Source organism: Sinocyclocheilus anshuiensis, unplaced genomic scaffold (genome assembly GCF_001515605.1).
Source record: "Sinocyclocheilus anshuiensis isolate Anshui unplaced genomic scaffold, SAMN03320099.WGS_v1.1 scaffold63, whole genome shotgun sequence".
Lineage (NCBI taxonomy): Eukaryota > Metazoa > Chordata > Actinopteri > Cypriniformes > Cyprinidae > Sinocyclocheilus > Sinocyclocheilus anshuiensis.
The window spans coordinates 2,655,945-2,662,040 of NW_015552625.1; the positions used below are offsets into that span (position 1 = coordinate 2,655,945).

At 43.1% G+C, this 6,096-nt stretch overlaps 1 pseudogene; it reads right to left on the reverse strand.

Annotated features, from left to right (window-relative positions):
* Nucleotides 1-2,129, reverse strand: LOC107666412 (arylsulfatase I-like; annotated as a pseudogene).
* Between the last annotated feature and the right edge of the window lie 3,967 nt (nucleotides 2,130-6,096).

The following is a 6,096-nucleotide window of genomic DNA, read 5'->3' on the forward strand; positions in this document are numbered from 1 at the left end:
CTACAAGAACAAAGCATCCCTTTGCATACGGGTACCAACCTTTTTGAACAAGGCCCTCAGTTTGCAGACTCTGCAGGTACTCTTGGATCTGGCCTTTCTGTTGGTGTTGTCTGGTTCTTCATCATCCTCTTCATTTCCTGCCTCTTCCTGACCCAGCCAGGGAGTCCACACCCCTCCGTGAAGTTGCTGGTCATCCATCGGGTCGTCAGGTGGATTGCGTGGAGGCACAGCAGTCCGGCTGTACTCGGCAAGTTGGGTCAACAGCACCTTGACCACCTCAGGCCGTGACTCTGCCAAATCCGCCCTCTCATAGGGATCAGCAGTGTTGTTGAAAAGCCAAAAAGACTTCCCTCGCTGGTCTCGTCTCTTTTCCATGCCCTGCCACTGCTGCGGACCTCCCGCCATCATCTGTGGAGGAAACCGTCGCCTACGTTCCCTGTCAGAAGTTTCCAGTCACCAGCTCGAATGGCTGCACGCACTCTTGTATCCCAGATCCCAAAACCATTAAGATTTAGGAGTCTCAGGTCGACTTCTCCATGCTTGCGTGACACTGGGTCAATGTTGAAGAGGATTTCAGTTCGTGGACAGGGCAGGCCGCTGCTTATTGCACCCCAAACATCTTGGCCGTCCAGGTGGCTGGAATCAGATTCTCTGTATCCTGCAAGAGACAGCAGGGTTGGGTACCAATCGGAGACGTGAATCAGAACCTGACTCACCACCCCCTTCCTTTTCAACAGTGGGCTGTGTACAAAACCAACTGCTCGAACTCCACCTTCCCAGTAGGAGCCTTTGCCACCATGCAGGGGCCAATTACAACCCCCCGAGAGAGGTTGGCCCCCATTGTCTGAAGAGTAGATCCTCGAGAGAGTAGCCTCACTCCCGCAGCTCACTGACAATCTCCCCTACTGACTCGTCTACGCCGCTCACCATTGCAGCATAGTGGCGCCGAGGTCTGTTGCCTAGGGTCTGGTAATGTCTGAGAAGATGCCCAGGAGCTTGTAATGGTGTGTGCACGGCCTGGAGGGCCACGTATAGAAACAGGGGCGTCCGCTGGTCATGACCTTTTAGGATTTCTTTCACTCTGTAAGAGTCCAAATGACCACAAAAGCTTACATGACTCAACACGGCACAGTATTTGGTTCAGAAATGGTTGGTGTTTCTCACCTCTCAGTGTAAAGCCTCGTTGAGTAATTCCCACTCAGCTCCCAGGCCGGCCGTTCTCCATCATGCAGGTCGAACCCACAGGCCTCTGTACCGTCACAGCTTTGGAAGCTAAAATGGTCTCCACTGCCCGTAAGCGATCCAAGGAATCTTTGAAAGCCACGGCTCGTTGGCAGACACTCGGGCCGGCAAAAACCCAGGTGCCATTTCCCTACCATGTGAGTGCTGTAACCAGCCTGCCGGAGCCTCGCGGGGAGCGTCAGTATGCAGAGGGGCTGCCATGCACGGATGATCGAATGTTGAAGCCCAGTGTGAATCTGATACCTGAAGCAATAGATGGTTTTGAACACAGATTCTATACCAAGGTTCCTCAAATCTGCCACTGCCCTGCAGAGTTTAGCTCAAGCCCTGATCAAACCCACCTACCTGTAACTTTCTAGTAACTCTGAAGACCTTGCTCACATTAGGGTTGGAGCTAAACCTTGCAGGACAGTGGCCATCCAGGTCTGGATTCATGGAACTCTTGACTATACTAATAAATTCACTGGGTTTAACTCCAACTAAGAAAAGATACTAATATTGAATATGCAATAGACAGGATAAGATCATTTATAGTAGTATATGCATAATTGTAAGTATTATACAGTAAGATTCATGCAGTGTTTTAACAAAATAGTGGCATTAGGAAAACAATAGTGGGTCTCTTACCGTCCAGTCATAAGCTGGCTGCGTAAGGGGGAACAGATGGGCTGAACATAGTAGTTTTCAGGCTTCACCCCTTCGCCAGCCAGCTGGTCCAACACGGACATGTGGATCTCCGAGCCATGGTACCCAATGTCATTGTAGCCTTGGTCATCCACCATCACAAAAACAATATGTGGGGGAACTCGGCCCTGTCTGAGAACCTTTTCTTCTGTAGTATGAATTAGTCCTAGCGCCAAGCAGAAGCAAAGCACCGGCGCATCCATAATTACAACCAAATTGCTTGTCCGTTGACTAACCTTTTACTGACTTCCTTATGTTGACGTTCAACTTGAACCAAGCCGGATTAACAGAGCATGCTTGCTGTTATAATCCATCTAGCAGCATGAAGGTCCTTTTCCCCACTAAAGTAGATTTGGCTTTTTTCATTTTGTTTAAAACTAGTAAACGATAAATGAAACTTGTTCTGTAGCTCTTCTCGGTTTGTTAGTCTAAGGTGGCATTCTGTATGTCGGAGTAATTTTGTGAGCAGAGCTGAATTGTCTGAGAGTAAGCACTGCTGTCCTCTAACAGGACCGTGTTACATTCCTCTAGCACACCAACCAACAGGATTATTCGTTTGTTTGAAATGTTATACATTGGTAAATAACAAAAAATTTATTTTAGAAACGTTACGATGTTTTCACAGTTTGTAGCAGATATATACTTTTAACATTACTTTGTATACAATATATAAAGTTTCACTGCGATGATGCGAGTATTTCTTGATGGGGTAACTGTGTAGAAATATGGAAATATAATAAAAAATACAAATCAATTTGGGGAAAAAAATGAAGGAAATACAGTGTTGACACCACCTGGTCAGTAAGTGTTTTACACCCAACTAATAATAGGAAGGAAATATTCCTCCTCTCTCTCTCTCTCCCAACACACAATTTCCACCAGAAATAAACCGTGGGTGATATTGACCCAAAACAAGCATCAGTGCAGGTGAAGCAGAGTTGATGAGACAAACCTTACATGTTGTTTTATTGATCCTTTAATTACCTCAGAATCACAGAAAGGTGTTTACCTGCTAATGAGTTCCCAGAACAGAGGCTGTGGAGGCCCCTGTGGAGGCCTGTGGAGTATATTCAAAATATACTTTCCTGTATACAGGCTAAGTGATGCTTACTGTGGATGTGTGCATGGAAAGGACAAGCACAGATCTATTGAACCCAAAGAGAATGCAGTCAATAAAGCCTTATTAGATGCACATCAATTAAATGGACAGTTCAAGCTAAACTAAAAATTCTGTAATTTATTCACCCTTATGTTGGTCCAAACCTGTATGACACTCATTCTTCTGCTGAACACAAAAGTTGGTAACTGTTAAACAGTCTTAGTTACCATTACTTTCACTGTATGGACAGAAAATATGTCTCTGTCATAATAAGAGCATTCTCCACCCCAGAAGATCAAGTACATTTTGATTTCTCGTGATTAAACACCCTTTTTTTTTTTTAAAGACATTTTCAAAAGCGTCCAACACGGACATGTGGATCTCCGAGCCATGGTACCCAATGTCATTGTAGCCTTGGTCATCCACCATCACAAAAACAATATGTGGGGGAACTCTGCCCCGTCTGAGAACCTTTTCCTCTGTAGTATGTATTAGTCCTAGCGCCAAGCAGAAGCAAAGCACCAGTGCATCCATAATGTGGACACCAATCCACCAAATTGCTTGTCCGTTGACTAACCCTTTGGTGACTCCTTATGTTGACGTTCACCTTGAACCAAGCCAGATTAACAGAGAATGCTTGCTGTAATACTCCATCTAGCAGCCTGAAGGTCTTTTTCCCCACTAAAGTAGATTTGGCTCCTTTAATTTAGTTAAAAGCTAGTAAATGATAAAGGAAACTCGTTCCTGTAGCTCTTCTCGATTTGTTAGTCTAGGGTGGCATTCTGTATGTCTGAGTAACTTTGTGAGTGGAGCTGAATTGTTTGAGAGTAAACACTGCTGTCCTCTAACAGGACCATGTTACATTCCTCTAGCACACCAACCTACAGGATCATGTGCTTGTGTTTGAAATGTTATAAATTGGTAAATAACAAAACTTGATAACTTGGTTTTATAAATGTTAAGATATTTACACAGGTTGTAGCAGATATATACTTTTAACACAGTTTCACTGTGATGGTGCATGTGAGTGTTTCTTGACGGGGGATCTGTATAAAAAAAAAAGGAAATATAATAAAAATACAAGGCAATTTGAAAAAAATTAAAGGAAATACAGTGTTGACACCACCTGGTCAGTAAGTGTATTACACCCATCAAATAATAAGAAGGAAAGATTCCTCCTCAATCTCGCAATTCACAATTTCCATCAGACATAAACCGTGGGTGATATTGACCCAGAACAATCATCAGTGCAGGTGAAGCAGTGTTGATGAGACAAACCTCACATGTTGTTTTATTGATCCTTTAATTACCGCAGAACCCCATAAAGGCGTTTACCTGATAATGAGTTCCCAGAACAGAGGCTGTGGAGGCCGACTTTCCTGTATACAGGCTAAGTGATGCTTACTGTGGAAGTGTTCACGGAAAGGACAAGCACTGATCTACTGAACCCAAAGAGAATGCAGTCAATAAAGCCTTATTAGATGCACATAATTTAAAGGGATAGTTCACCCAAAAATGAAAATTCTGTAATTTATTCACCCTCATGTTGGTCCAAACCTGTATGACACTTTTTCTTCTGCTGAACACAAAAGTTGGTAACTGTTAAACAGTTTTAGCAACCATTGCATGTCTCGGTCATAATATAACTTTTTTTAAGACCATTCTCCAGCCCAGAAGATACATTTTTATTTCTCACGATTAAACCCCTTTTTAAAAAATTAAGTCATTTTCAAAGTGTGTCCCTTCCATTCCATCCATAAAATCAGTAGCAACTGCAGAAACACACACCAACATACCTGGCCTGGGCTCGTATTTGGAGTAAAAGTGTCACATTGTGAACCCTACCAATTCAGTAAATCACAAGAGAAACCAGTGTCATTGAACTAGTGGGCCTCTGAATTCCACTGACAGATAACATAAATTATGTGACGTTTGCGAACAACAGCTACACCAGGAACACCTATAGATGAAGGTAAAATGCCACAATAGTAGATTACTGGTGTAGTTATATAGGCGAAGGTTGTGAGAATTAAAATGGGGGAAACAAACAATGACACACGAGCGCTCTCTCTCTCCAATGAAGGGCTATCGACCGCTCTCAGGTTTGCTCTGCCAGCGATCTCCTCTATGAGGCAGAGAGGAAATCAATGCCACGAAATGAGTCAATTTCCTACATTAAGTCAAAACAGACGACAGTCTCGCCCAAGTGGGAAATTTCACAGCCATTTCAGAGCAGGGAGAGAAAATGGAGGAGGCAGCCAGAGGGGAAAAGGAAAAAAAAATGCTCAAAATGAGTAGCCTTGCTTGTTTACTGCATGTAGTAAGCAATTAATTGTCATCAAGGCTTTAGTGCAATTGGTTTGGCTTCTTATAGGGATTGTTCACACTATTTTTCGGTTTCTGACAAAAACTGTTGTTAAACAAATCTTTAATGTTCCAAAGAAGAAAGCAAATCATATAGGTTAGGAACAAAGTGAGTAAATGATTACAGAATATAAATGACTTTAAACTACTGAAAGCACAACGTGACAACATACTACACTGAACTTTCTGAAAAGTGACACTGAAAAGTGACAAAGCCTGTTTAGTAAGTCATTTAGAATAGCAATGGCTCTTTACCTCTACTACAACTAAATATACATGAATAATACAAACACACTCAATAGAGGTGTAAACCCATTTGTGGCCAGACACCCACTGAGCAGCCCATTAAGCATTAAAGCTCATGTGTTATTAATTAACGGATGAGTGGAAATGTTCCAGGTGTGCAGCGTGTGTATGCATGCATTCTGTGAGATGAAGAGAGTAGTGATGTCCGGTTCGCGAACGAATCGTTCGATTTAACCGGTTCTTCTTAGTGAACCGGTTGAACCAGTTCACCAAATCGGACTGAATCTTTTGAAACGTTTTGATCTCTCCGCTGCGCTTCCGCGTGCCTCACTTCTGAGCGGCGCAACGCCGTCCTCCATACGTCATCCGCCCGGAACTGCTTCCATTTAAAACAGTGAGCGCAAGCTACATTAAAGTGATTATTACGTTTTGAATATGGATATTTTTCTTACAAAAACGCA